The sequence below is a fragment of the Sphaerodactylus townsendi genome, linkage group LG13 (assembly GCF_021028975.2).
Source record: "Sphaerodactylus townsendi isolate TG3544 linkage group LG13, MPM_Stown_v2.3, whole genome shotgun sequence".
NCBI lineage: Eukaryota > Metazoa > Chordata > Lepidosauria > Squamata > Sphaerodactylidae > Sphaerodactylus > Sphaerodactylus townsendi.
Window position 1 is genome coordinate 31,224,420 of NC_059437.1, and position 14,646 is coordinate 31,239,065.

Here is a 14,646-nt window from a genome sequence, read left to right on the forward strand (position 1 = left end):
TTCCACTCCACCAGCTGAGTTATGAGATGACATGCCACCCTCTTTTGCCACCCATTTACCCATCCTGGAACCATTTTGTTAAGGTGTCACTTGCCAGGGATTCCAATCATCTTCCTAAAGCTCAAACGAGGCACAGAAAAGAAAACACCAAGCAATATACCCGGAGGAGAGAATTACCTGGACACGCCTGGAACGGAGCAACAACAGCGAGAGCTTAACTTGAACCTGTGAGCTACTTTAGCCTAGAAGCTCTTGGGATTCTTCAGAGGCTTTCCAAACCCGCATAGTTCAGTGTCGATATGGGAGCACAGTACAAACTGCTACTTGTTTTACGGGTGAGGATCTTTGTGCAATACCCAAAGCTGGGTGTGCCTCAGACTCGACTGAAGCCAAAATAATCATTATGTTCCAAAAGACTGATGTCTGGTGACTTTATTTATAGATCCACTTCTTCAGCTATTTAAAGAAAGTGACCTCACTTCTTTGGGGTTTTTAAAATACAATAACATCTGCAGAAAAAGGAGAGGGAAAATCCATTCATCTTCTGTTTTCGTTGGCTACTGCAGGAAGGTAGGTAGTTCAGCCAGCTCAGAATTAGCAAGTTCCTTTTCATTTTGGATACTGTCCTTCTTCATTTTTAAAAACAAAAATGGTCAGTGTGAAATCTGCCTCCTTAAATGAAAAGAAAATCAAAACAAGGAATGTACTCTTAGGGCTGACACAACATTTCAGTGCATCCACGACAATGCTGTCAAAGTTGTCCAACAGAACGCTTGTGGAGAGTAAGAATTCCCCTTGCAACCAGGCAGAATAGCTTCAGGGGTGGCCAACCTATGGCACTCCAGATGTTCATGGACTACAATTCACATCAGCCCTTGCCAGCACGGCCAATTGGCCATGCTGGCAGGGGCTGATGTGAATTGTAGTCCATGAACATCTGGAGTGCCATAGGTTAGCCACCCCAGCCCTAGGTTGACTAGAAGGTGGTTGGCTTGGAATTGCACTTATAGAACCTGAATGGTCAGCCTGCTGTGGATCTGCACTCACCCATTTCTTGGTCAGAAAAAGAATCATCCTCAGAAAACTGATCTGAAGCAAAACTGGTCCCTCCTGCTTGTGGCAGAAGTCAGAAGTGCAAAGGGCCAAGTGGCTGACCCTTGTGTCAATTTCATGCTGCAGGGGTGAGAATTTTAGACTAGGGCTGGAAAGAGCCAGGATCAACCAGCCACTCAGCAACAAAGCTCAGAGCGTGACCTTGAGTCAGTCATTCTACCCTAAGCTGAACCAAGGAAGGGCAAGGTAAAAAATGAAACTGCATTCCCCAGTTGGTTGTGCCATGTGCTGATTGGCTGATTCTGGTGACAATTTCAACAGCATTGTCCCTCCTTCCTAGAGCACTGTTTCAAGTTCTTTTTAAAAGACATCATGTCAAATCTTCTACTGGAGAAATGTGCTCAGCGTCTGATTGTTTTAAAGCCAAAATCCTGCTTGCAACATTCGGGGTGGGGGGTGGGGGTGCATTTGACGCCAAGGAGGCAAGTTATTGTAGGAATAAAAGGATGAGTTTGGAGCAGGTGGGATATGGAATTCATTCTGAAGCAGGAACACCCGATCAGCTCTCGCAAACTGAGTATATCTTTATTTACGCTAACTTGGTTACACAAGATTCTTCGTTGTTTAGTAACTTTTATTGACTTTTCAGTATAGTGATATACCATTTGATTGAGCACAATTCAACAAATTCTCCTTTGAAAGCCACACTGAAGTGACTAAGAACTGCACAAGAGTACTGAAAATTTATTCCACAGTTCATGCTCATTTCACCATGTCTTGTGCTGAAAAAATGCATAATGGATCATGCCCAAAGTCATCACCAGAAAAATTAAACCTTGTAGCAGGGTTGTTGCTATCCTATGCAGGTTTATCAAGAAGTCAATCAATGATTACCAAGACGATGGAACTGAATATACTGAATTAGTCATATTGTAGTTTGCTGGTTTTTTCCTATATTTGAGTATTCCTGTGTAAGGAATAACAAAGTAATAAGCTTCTATTTTCTTTGTGTGTAATTGTCACATTATTTGTATGTATATTTTAATTTGTTTGAAATAAACTTGTTTTAAATTCAAAAAAGAAAAGAAAAAAAGAAGTAAATCCCACTGTATTCAGCGTAACCTACTCCCGGGTATGTTTGCACAGGGGCAGGAAGGACAGTAAATGCTGGGCTATGAGTCCTGAATTACAGAGATGCAGGTGAACTGGCTCTCAAAGAAATGTATCCAAACAGTTTGCTACAAAGCTAACCAAATCTGACAGGTGCACCTGCGAGTCACATTTTCCACACATAGGAGACATCTGCACACAAAGTATCTCTGAGACAGCAGTAACTAATGCAAATAGCCTTGTTCCTGTTTATTCAAGAGTCCAGGGCTTCATGGTTCTGGAAGCACAGGGATACCAGCAGCTGATGCTAAGGGAGGAAATTACTCCAATTAAATAAAAGGAACCTTGGCACATGGGGAAGCATGCGAGTGTAGAAGTTCTGGTTTGGTGACTGAATTATTCCTTACCAGCATATTTAACCCTAGCGGTGCTCTCAAAAAACCAAGAAAAATATTCCACTGTCAATGTGTACAGTTCACACAAAGAGATTTGCTGGACAAGGCTCACAACTCCCCACAGCTTTTTCTAGCCCAATGAAAACAGCATCTCCCATATCCTGTGTTTCTGAAGCATTTGGACTCACTGACGTATTTAGAAATGCACAACTGCCATTCTAATCCTGTACAAATGCCATCCCCAAGTTGCAGCAAGAACGCAAGTCAGCACATGCTACTGTGCAGCATGTGACAGGGCATTTGTGCTTGACACATGCATATATCTAGAGGCAGCTGTTTGCAACATTTGTTCAGGGTGGAAAGAGAAGAACAGAAACCTTTCAAACATTTGCCCAAAAGGGGCAGGTGGGAAGGAAATCTCTGCTGTGCAGTAAAGTCAACATTATCCTCTCCTATAAAGATGAGGATCTAACACACATGGAGCTGGACAACTGGCAGCATGCACAATAAATGTTGCCCCAGGATGCTAAGACCACTTGATAACCTTTCATTTGGACAGCTGTGCCACTAAACCCATTGCTAGAGAAATCCACCAAGAAATGCAGCTGCACAACCTTGCTTTGTTCATGTAATCCCTAATCCTACCCTACCCCCTGAAATGAGCAGTGGCTTCAGACTGCTTGATATTGATTTAGTGGCCTCATATGTATTGACAGCCAGCACAGTTTAGTGGTTGAAGTGGCAGAAGATTAGGATTTTGGAAACCCAGGCTTGAATCTCCACTCTGCCATGGAAGTTCATTGGGTGACCTTGGGCCAGACATACAATCTTTGCCTAACTTAGCTCACAGGGTTGTTGTGAGGATAAAATGTAAGAGGGGAGAATAATGTAAGCTGTTTTGGGTCCTCATTGGGCAGAAAAGATGGCTATAAATAAAGTAAACAAAATAAATAAAATGTCTATCAAGGGTGGTGAAGTGCTTAGATTGTTGGACTATAGTCTGAGGAGATCTCACTCAGCTGTGGACTTCACTGGGCGATCTTCGCCTTATCACTCTCTCAGCTTAATTTATCTCTCAGAATCTTCCTCAGCATAAAATGGATGAGGTCTCCATCTGGAACCAGGAAGCTTTTATGTCCTACCTCACCCAATCCCCCTCTTTACTATAGCCCAGTGATGGCGAACCTTTTTGAGACCGAGTGCCCAAATTGCAACCCAAAACCCACTTATCACAAAGTGCCAACACGGCAATTTAACCTGAATACTGAGGTTTTAGTTTAGAAAAAACGGTTGGCTTGGAGGCGTGCGTTACTCGGGAGTAAGCTTGGTGGTAGTCAGTGGCTTTGCTTTGAAGCAACTGTGAAACTCTTCCAACAGGTGAATCACGACCCTAGGAGGGTTTACTCAGAAGCAAGCCCCATTGCCAGCAACTGAGCTTACTCCCTGGTAAAGGATCGCGCTTTAGTTCTTCGCATGAAAATCAGTGGGGTTTAACAGCACTTAACAGGGTTACCTACCCTGCTTCCCCAAAACTTGGTCTTAGGTTTAATGCTAATAATCTGAGCCCAGCAGCCCAGGCCAGCCTAGATGTGTGTGAGAGGGGTGGGGACAACTCTGCACGTGCCCACAGAGAGGGCTCTGAGTGCCACCTCTGGCACCCATGCCATAGGTTCACCACCACTGCTATAGCCCCTGTCCCACATGGCTTTTATCTGTCCAGACCCCATGACTCCCATCATGACTTTTTAAAGGGTCAATGGTAACTTTGTGTTCTCAGCTTCTTCTAAAGGCATGACTCTGAACAAGGCGGCTTTATGTGTTTAGACTCCCAAATGGCCCACTTTCACTTTACAGTTGAGTGTGATTTAAAAAAATACACTCCACTAGGAGAATACCTGGTTGGATTTATGCTGCTAGCAGTTCCTGAGAGGAAGAGTGGAGTGTGTGTGGAAATGCAGAATAAAATAGAAAACTGCATTCTATACCCACCCTCAATAGTGGTTAGGCAACAAGAGAGATTTGCTGTAACCTACTACAAAACAGCTCGGTTGCAATTTGCAACTCTCCTTTCTTTATATACAGTGGTCTGTGGTGACCAGCTTAGTTCCTCCCCTCTCCCCCCCCCCCACTTCTGGTGGCTGGCAGTGGCTGTGTCAGACCAAGCCTGAAGGAAACACAGCACAGCCTCCTTTCTCATTAGTGTCTCAGCGCCTGAGGAGGAAATTGCATGCTTGGTTGAATCAACAGTTAAACCTTATCGGAAAGAAAATTATGCACATAGATGCTTTCTGCAAACACTCTGCTTGCCACAGCCACCACAAGCTTAGCTTGACACACACAAAAAAGAAACTGAGAACACAAAATGTTCTCTGCAGAGAAAAGGAGAGAGAGAAATTACATTGCTGTGTTATACAAAATGAAGAAATGTCTCTGATGTAGCCTGGTTGCCGACAATTGGCACGCATGGACATTTTGGCCGCTCTTTCTCTAAAGTCACTCTGGAATGTATTTTTTTTTAATCCCACACAACTGTAAGGTGAAAGTGGGCTGTAATTGGTTTTGAATGGCCAAAAGAAGCCATTTGGGAGTCTAAGCACATAAAGCCATCTGGTTCAGAGTCTTACCTTTCGAAGCTCAGCACTGCCTACTCTGGAAGTGGCTATCCAATATTTCAAGTACTCATTTCATCTAACCTGAGAATGCCAACACTGCTTTCAGACTAAAACAGCCTTCCCGTATATTTGATACTCTTTCCCAGAAGACCTTTCAACCAACACCTTGCTGGGTATCAGGGCAAGGATACATGTTATAAAGTCTTTGTGTCCCCACATGTCTGCCTCAATCCTATCAACACCGGGGAGGGGTTGTGGTTCAGTGGTAAAGCATCAGCTTGGTATACAGAACATAAGAACATAAGAAAGAGCCTGCTGGATCAGACCAGAGTCCATCTAGTCCAGGACTCTGCTACTTGCAGTGGCCCACCAGGTGCCTTTGAGAGCTCACATGCAGGATGTGAAAGCAATGGCCTTCTGCTGCTGCTGCTGCTGCTGCTGCTGCTGCTGCTCCCGAGCACCTGGTCTGCTAAGGCATTTGCAATCTCAGATCAAGGAGGATCAAGATTGGTAGCCATAGATCGACTTCTCCTCCATAAATCTGTCCAAGCCCCTTTTAAAGCTATCCAGGTTAGTGGCCGTCACCACCTCCTGTGGCAGCATATTCCAAACACCAATCATACGTAGTAGTGGTTACAGCAAAGAAGGTGCCAGGTTTAATCCTCAGCATCTCCTGGTAGAGGGATCAGGTAGCAGGTGACATAAAAGTCATCTATCTGGAACCCCAGAGAGTCACTGCCAGTCTGAGTAGACAATACTTATCTCGATAGACCAAAAGGTCAGATTCAATATAACACAGCTTTATGTGCTCTGGGAGTTCCATGCTCATAATTTAATCTTTGGGTCCTGATTTGGATCAGGACTGTAACACGTGGTTAAAAAGACTTCAGACTCTGCTCCATTTTCCTGATTTGAAGAGGCCCTATTGGTCTCATTATAGAAACCTATACATAGTCGCAGTCCCAATCCAAGTCAGGAACATGCATGCCTGGAAATGAAGTTCCAAGCATGGAACACCTCGAGCACATCTGCAAACAAGACCAGGTCAGGCACACAAGGAAGATGAGAGCTTTGTAATGTGTGATTTGGGTCCTAAGATACAAGAAATGCAAGTAGAGATGTCTGGGAGTTGAAACTGCATACTTCAGTACAAAAAAATATTAAAGTAACATTTTGAATTATGGAGATCAGATATGGTATTGTTTCAAATTCCATCTGGAATTTTCTCCTATAAAGAAAGGATAGACTACTTCTAGAGGTCCAGACCTATCTATATACAAGAATGAAAAGAAAAAAATCATTCTGAAACAAATGTACATGGGAAATATTCAACAGGAAAACACCAACAAGATAGAAACTTGGGTGGGGTTTTTATCCAGTCTACATTACATTTTCAACTTCCTGACATTCAAATCTGCTGTACAAGGAGCTGTACATGAACCTATTTCAGCAATCACTTTTTCAGCTATGTGCCACCTCTCTGTCGCAAATCATGAATAACTCTGGCGAGGCAGCAATCCTGTTCCAAGAGGTGAGGGAGAAAAATCCTTCCATGATACAACAATAAATAGTAAAAAAAAAAAAAAAAGATGGAGCAAGCGCCTATGTACGAAAGTGTCATCAAGTCACAACCGACATATGATGATCCCATAGGGGTTTCAAAGCAGGAGACTGATTCTGCATGGGCCAAAAACAGTGGTGTGAAAACACCGTTTAAAACCATTTTACATCATTTTCACACCGCTGTTTTTGGCCCAGGTGGAATCCGCCTGAGAGTTGGTTAGTCATTGCCTTCCTCTCCACCACACTGGTATATCCTTGGAAGTGGCACAGTGCCCATGGGGCGGGGAGGGGGCGCAACGCCTCAGGCGGTGGTCTCCCCTCCAGTTACTAACCAGCACTGACCCTGTGTAATTTCTGAGACCTGAGGAAATCACACCAGCCTAGGCCATCCAGGTCAGGGCACAAACGACTACCCTTGACTTTATAAGTAAAAATACTTCTACCCAAGGGGAAATACACCACTTCAGTCTCCCTACCCACAAAATAAAATCCATTGTTTTAATATCATGGGTGATTGGTTTGGTGTAACATATTTATTTTTAATTTTTTTTATTTAGATATTAATACTGGGCTTTAATCCTAATGATGACTCAAAGATGCTTTCACCATTATTCCTCCCTCCTCCGTTTTATCTTCTTTGCAGCCCTGTGGGATAGGTTAGGCCAAGAGAGAGCCACTTGCCCAAGGTCAACCAGCAGGCTTCCATGATGCGGGGATTCATGCCTGAGTCTCCCTAATCCAGATCTGTCCTTCTAACTACAACACCATTTTTGGCTAAATGGCCCCCAAAGCAGCTGCAGGTAGTTAAAAAAATTAACACCAAAAATGATGAACCAGCATAGACAACAACATGCCAGCAGGAGGCAATACCAGACAATATTTCAAAATGACTGGCAGTTTCTGAAAAAATCAAACTGCTCTTCTTAAAAAGGCCAATGAGAGAATCTGTAGAGCCTATTTGCAAATGAACCTCCCTAGATAGGAGCCACCACCAGAAAGGCACAATTTCAAGAAAATGATAATCTGGTAGTGTTAGTGTGAGGTCATCAAACAGGACCTCAGTTCTGAAGAGGACAGAGAGGAGAGAGATGGGCATAAGGTGTTTTCTCAAAAGCCCTTGAAGCTCCTCCTGCTCCTCCTTTGGTTTTAGGAAACAAACAACTTCAGCAACAATCAGACACACAATGGTGAAAGGACAGTATTCACTTACAATGGTTATAAAAAAGCAACATGAAATTAGTCCTCAACTGCATGACCAGAAGCATCTGAATATATTACACACTAATTTGTAACTCACCCTTCATTTACAAATCAACCCATTCAAGAGAAGGCGCAGACTGACACTTCAAACTACTAACGCTCATCTAATTAACACTCACTAATTTTCTTCTCCTTCCTTGCATCCTCAAAACAACCCTATGAAGTAGATTAGGTTGGGAGCATGGGACTAGTCATGCAAGAGCTTCGGGGCAGAGTAGAGATTTGTACCTGGGTCTCCCAGATTCCAGTGTGATACTTTAATGACTACATGATGCCAAGCAATACTGAATGTTATCCTGCAGACAATTATTGGCAGGTAAGTCATTTTATCCAAGAGAAAGTAGCACAGGTAGCCTCTGGTCACAATCCAAAAACCCCATTAAAAGCAGAAGTGAGGAGGATGTCCTATCTATTTCTCCCTATAGGGAGAAAAACATCTGTTTGTACCTGGGGATTCTCAGGTAGGTTGCTGTTTTTGTGTTTGTGAAAGACTGGCAGCAGATTCCAGTAAACAGCTGCTCTCTAAGAACAAAGTTTCTGCACTGAAACCTATCCTAAGAAGTATTATGGCAGTTTTCTGTACAAAGATGATGACATCTCAGGCACCCATTATAGTGAGAGAGAGATCGGCTCTGCTTTCAAGAAGCTAAACATCTGAGATGCGCCTGTTGTATTTATGTGCAGAAATGAGCAAAAACAGGAAGCATGGTTTGGGTTGCACTCCCACATTCCACAGGGATTATGCAAGATTGCAACAGCAATTTGTAACACAGTAGCATTTGCTTGGGGACATATTCCTAGGTAGAAAAGAAAGGGTTGGTGTTCCAAATTACAACTTTTTCTTAAGAACTTCTCCCCCTTAAACACAAGGGAATGTTTAATTCTAAATTTAAAGTTTTTTTATTCTGCCCCACTAGTTTGCTTTTAGGAATGAACTTGTCTCTCTTAGCCATCTCCAAAATTTGATGCTCCGTCTGTAACCTCAAGCATATAACGTTTTTGAATCTGTTCCAGTTTTGACATCAGATAGGAAAGCCAGAGGCTTTTCAAATGCTTCTTAAGAAAAAAAAAGGGGGGGGGGAGACGCCAGTCTGGGGGAAAGTCTAATGTACGGCTTTCGTGCTACCGGAAGGCAAACGGCACAACCATCCTGGAACAAGGGTGTGGCTGCATCTGTTCTCCACTAACAACAAACTGCCATCTTTCTAGAAGCATCAGTGCCTTCAGAAACCAGAAGGACCACCACATCAACACCAGCCTGCTCTTCCACGAGCACTTCCCCTTTCTCCAGATAGAACAAGGCCTTCGTGTTGTAGTGGGGAGGCCCCACAAAAGAAGTATCTATTGGAGTTACTGCCCTGGAGGAATCTTATGCAGAAAACCAGTTGTAAATTGAATCCTCAATGAATCAGTCCATTCAGAAACGGATTTCTCCTGCAGCATCTCCAAAGGAGAGCCCCCACCTTGGAAGAAAGTTTAGGCCAATCCACCCTTGCAGTTCAGGAAGAAAGCTGAGAAAAACCACACGGGGCAGGGGATTCTCCAATTGAAACAAAACAATAAGATACAGTCCCTTGTATTAAATGAGACCCATATGGACAAGAGGGGAAGGGGAGACAGGAGGGATTCTTGGGGCTCACATCTTCAGAGAACCTAACCTGGTGCCTGAGGGCTTCCTTTCCCCTCTCCTGCTGAGGCATTTATTTATGGAGAATGCAAAACAGGCACAGCCAGTGGGATGAAGCTGAGAGATCTGAACAGCTTCTTTCTCTCGATCTTTTAAGTCTGAGGTAAAAAAAAGAAGAAAAGAGGATGTGTTTTGAATTAGCAGGAGGGGGGAATAGTTGGCAAAAGTGGGCTGCCACCAGAACCAGTGTGATATAGAATTTAAAGTGCTGGACACAGACTTCAGTTCAAACAGACACTCTGCTATGATGCTCATCGTTTGAGCTTAGAACTGTTACTCTCAGCCTGGCCAACCTCACAGGATTGTTGTAGGACTACAAGGGAGAAAAGAGCTATATAAACTGCTCTGAGTTCTTGGTAAGAAAGGCACAATTCAAGAAGAGATTGGTACTCACGCAAAAAACAGACGGGCTGTCTCTCGGAAGGGGGGAATTAACGGTGGGAGGAGGCATACTAAAGGAATTCAGCGGAATGGGAGCACACCAGACTTTTTTTTCCCCCTGGGGAGATGTCAGAGAAGACCCTTTTTTTGCGGGGAATTCCACAGCAGGGATGGAATTTTTTCAAGCAGCAGAGAATCAAACCCCACCACCACCCTTCAAAGTTACAGAGGGAGAAAAGGGCAGCTGCTGCTCCCACTGTGAGCTTCCCTTTCCCCTGCAGAGCCTGAAGTCAAGGAAAAGGGATGCTGAGATGGGGGCTCTGAGAAGTACATGATGGGTTGTGGGGGGGGGGGAGGGCCCAGGATTTCCCCAGGCTTCCTCAAAAGGATCTTAGTTTATGGTATTCTGCTACCCCCCCTCCCCCCCACACACACACCCCAACCAACACAGCTTCCTGCAGAGTTCGAAGAAGGGAGGGGGGGGGGCCTTGAAACGTGTCACTCGGCTGGGCAACGCAGGCAAGCCCATGACTCAGAGTTCCGGCCTTGCGGCTCCAACAAAACGCTCGCGGGATCGCTGCTGCGCACCGGGGCGCGGGTGGGCTCGCCAGCAGCTTCCCCTCCGCTGCAGGAGCCGCAAAGTCCCCCTCGGGATCCCCGCCGTCCATCCTGGTTGGCGCGGCTCCACCGCCTCCGCCGGGGCACACAGCGGCCAAGCAGGGGGCGCCCTCCGAGCAGCACCCTGGGCAGCTCAGCCGGCCGCTCCAAGGATGCTGCTGTGCCGGGCGGGGCTCGCCACGTGCGCCTGAACGGTGAGGGGGGTGGCGGGGAGGCCAGCCTGGGCTCCCGGCCCGGGGTACTTAAAGCGGCTTTCGTGGCGCCGAACTGCCCTTTAAAGAGCCGTCCGGGGGGCTGGCAACAGACGCCGGAGGCCCACGCCAACGTCTTCGGCTCCTCCGGCGCACCAGTGCACCGTTTCTCACCTGCATAAACAGCCACCAAGACCCGGGGATTCGGCGCAGGACGACCCCGCCCCCTGCCCAGCGCACGTGTGGCAATCCCGGCCAGGCAGGTGGCGGGAAGTTTGGGGACGTGAGACTCGCCCCGCTTCCTGCCCCGTCGGAGCCCAGCGCTCCCAGGGACCCCCGAAAGGAGGCGGCCTCCCCTTCCGACCGCCGGGTCCCCGAGGCAGCTGTTCCCGGGGCGCGATCGCGCAGCCCGGCTCCTTCCCCGTCTGCCCGGGCGGCCACTCACCGCTTGCTGTCCTCTCCGGCTGCCCCGCGCGCTCCGACCGCCTCGACACCTCCGTCGGCGGCTCTGCCCGAGCTCGCCCCGCCCCACAGGGCAGCAGCGCACCAGCCCCTCGCCCCACCCGCTCAAGACCCGCCCCCGCCCGGGCAACGATTGGCTTGAGAGGCCACCCGTCAAAGACGCAGAGGGAGGTCATTAGGCGGAGACATGTCCCCGGCGTCGGGATTGGAGGGGCCTGCCCGTCCAGGGAGTGGGGGACCCGGCCCCCCGACGGGCGGACGCGGAGCCAGAGGGGCGTCCAGGGCATTGGAAGGAGCGCTCTCTCAGCCCCGCCTCGATGCTCGCTGGAGTTTAGTTGGGTCCCGTGGAAACTTCAGAAGCGGCTTAGCAACTGCTGCGCCTTCTCCGGGCATCCGCGCGTTTATAGACAGTTTCACAAGTTCTGTTTCATGGTCATGAATTTGCACTCAGCTGAGAGACAGGAGGGTCACTGTAGGCTAGGCCAATGGTGTCCAACTCTGCCGCCCCAGATGTTCACGAACTACGATTCCCATCAGCCCCAATTGGCCATGCTGGTAGGGACTGATGGGAATCATAATCCATGGACATCTGGGACACCAGAGTTGGACACCCCTGCTCTAGGCTGTCTGGTGTACCCCTTCGGAACCCTCTACAGAGCGTGCCTGCCCCCAGTGACACAATATGTAGACGATCTTGGTGTAAAACCTTGTAAAGAAAAAAAGATCTGGGGTGTTGTGGTTTTTTGGGGTTGTATGGCCGTGCTCCAGTAGCATTTTCTCCTGACGCTTCGCCTGCAGCTATGGCTGGCATCTTCAGAGGATCCTCTGACGATGCCAGCCACAGATGCAGGCAAAACGTCAGGAGAAAATGCTACTGGAGCACGGCCATACAATGCCGAAAACCTACAACACTCTAGTGATTCCGGCTGTGAAAGCCTTCAACAATACATTGAAAAAATGATCCACTACCAAACAATCTTCAGCAGTTCCAAAATGCAGCTCTCCAAAAGAGCAGCAGCCTAAGCTGACCAAAAAAAGCCCTTTGAAAGTGAATCAGGCAGAACAAACTTCTGGAGGAACTCCATGACCCTGGTGCTACTACCGAGAAGACCCTGCCTTCTCCTGGCCAACCTCTTCATTTCAGGCGTTGTGGCCCCAATGGAGAAGAAACTCCTATGATGATTTCAATGTCAGGCAGGCCTGTACGAGAGATGGTGATCTGTGGTTCCGCACAATGGCCATTTCAAACGCTGGATGTTAACTGAATTATTAATTGAATTAAGGCTGTGACGCTGATTAGATTGAAACCATTTCCAGCGTTTCAAAGGATGACTGCGATTAATTGGACAGCAGATTTTTTCTTTAAAAAGTTACATCTATAGGTAGCGAGTCACAGTCCTTTTGAAGAACAGGCACTCCTGTGCATACACTGGAGGGAATGCCTTTTCTGAGATGGGACTGACTATCACAGTGGTGGCGAACCTTTGGCACTCCAGATGTTATGGACTACAATTCCCAACAGCCCCTGCCAGCATGGCCAATTGGCCATGCTGGCACGGGCTGATGGGAATTGTAGTCCTTAACATCTGGAGTGCCAAAGGTTCGCCACCACGGGACTATCATATCTGCCTGCGTCACTTAAAACTAAAGAATGCTTTCTTTCTAATTTGTTTATTCTCATGCACAGACAATTAATTAAATTTTATGTGAATGGCAGCCTTCCCTTCAGTGGCAAAGAGGTGCTGGACTCATCACATATTATAGGATTATACTCTGAATACTTGCCAAGATGTTTCAACATCTCTCCCTACAACTTCCTCCACTTGTTTAGCATTTCACTATTGCTTTGCAAACTGTTGCTCTATTTCCTGTTTCTTAACCAAGATTGAGGTGGTTTTAAAAAAAAAACAGAAGCAAACTTTTTTTAAAAAGCAATGCTTTCCCCTCTATTACTTTTTAAATCTTCATGCCACCCATACTCACACCCAGTGTGAGACCCTGTTGGCAGCGACATACCTGCAGAAAATGGTGCCCAAGGCAAGTACTGAAAATGCCCCTCCCCCCAAAATTTGCACCCTCAAAGCAACCATCCCCTCCCTGACTGGGCTCACCAGCAGCTCCACTCTGACTTGGGTGCCATCAAGGAGCTGCAGCCAGCACTGTCGTGCCACTTTGCCACCTGCTGCCACTGCCTGGATGTGATGCTCTGCAGGGCTGCCCCAGTCCCTTGCAGTGCCCCATCACAACCAGCAGGTGAGTGGCAGCAGCCCGAGGCGAGCAGGTGATGGGTGGCAGGCAGTGCAAAGCAGCTCTCAAGGGCCAAATGTCCCCCCCCCCCACATGACACTCGCAAGTGGCGCCTGGGGCATCAGCCCCCTGGGTCTCTCCTAGGTACGCCACTGCCTGTCGGTGGTAATCTGTTGCCCTGTCCTACAAACCTGAGTTGTATGCCCGTTGTTGTGTGGAAAGTCAACCGCATTGTCTCAAAGACAGTGCAGATCTTTGGGACCCCTGATACCTATGGCTGCCAGCTCTGGATTGTGAAATACCCGCAGATTTTGGGGCAGAGTTTTAATCACTGTGATATGAAGTTATTAAAACAAACATTCCATAACAAATACTTCATCTCCCACACACAAATTAACCAAGATTATTAATAACTAGAATGGGAACCAGCATGATATAGTGATTAAGGTGATGGGGAAACACGGGTTCAAATTCACACTCTGCCATCGACGCTTGCTGGGTGACCTTGGGAATTGGGACAGTCACATTTCAACAACACAAGCCTTTATTGGCACACAAAACAAGACAAAATTTTAAAACAAAACAAGGTTAAGAAATGCAGTTAAAATTACTAATTTCCAGTATAAAATTTGCAACAGTTTCACAAAAGAGCACATAGGGACAGTCACATACTCTCAGCTCCAGCCCTAGTTCGTATTTTGATGGGAGACCACCAAGGAAAACCAAGGTTGCGAGGCGGAGGCAGGCAATGGAAAACCACCTCAGAATGATTCTTTCCTTGAAAGCCCCAAGCTGTGACTTGATGGCAAAATTATAATAACAATTAATAACTACAGCCATGTTATTTTAAAAAAAATTAAACTTCATTTCCATTAATCTGCAAGAAATAAGAGATCTGAATGAAATCGAGAGTAAGCAAATTTGAAACATTTTCCTTTGAATGCTTAAAAAATGTGTTTTTTTTGATGGGCAACTAATTGCAATAGTTACCACCTAAACAATGATATCTGCTTCTCCCTCCCTCGCACCGTTGTTTCACTCATTTGACTTTTATTGCTGTCCTAGCA

The 14,646-nt window shown here is 46.6% G+C and overlaps 1 protein-coding gene across 4 annotated transcripts in view; it reads right to left on the reverse strand.

Moving 5' to 3' along the window:
* The window catches only part of PLS3 (plastin 3), a 60,772-nt gene extending 49,373 nt beyond the window's left edge, over window positions 1-11,399 (reverse strand). For 2 of the 4 annotated variants that reach the window (XM_048514378.1, XM_048514375.1), the window contains exon 1: window positions 11,316-11,399. The gene's annotated coding sequence lies outside the window, so the exon portion shown is untranslated. The remainder of the gene's footprint in view (window positions 1-11,315) is intronic. The other 2 variants (XM_048514377.1, XM_048514379.1) reach the window with 2 other exon arrangements.
* Between the last annotated feature and the right edge of the window lie 3,247 nt (window positions 11,400-14,646).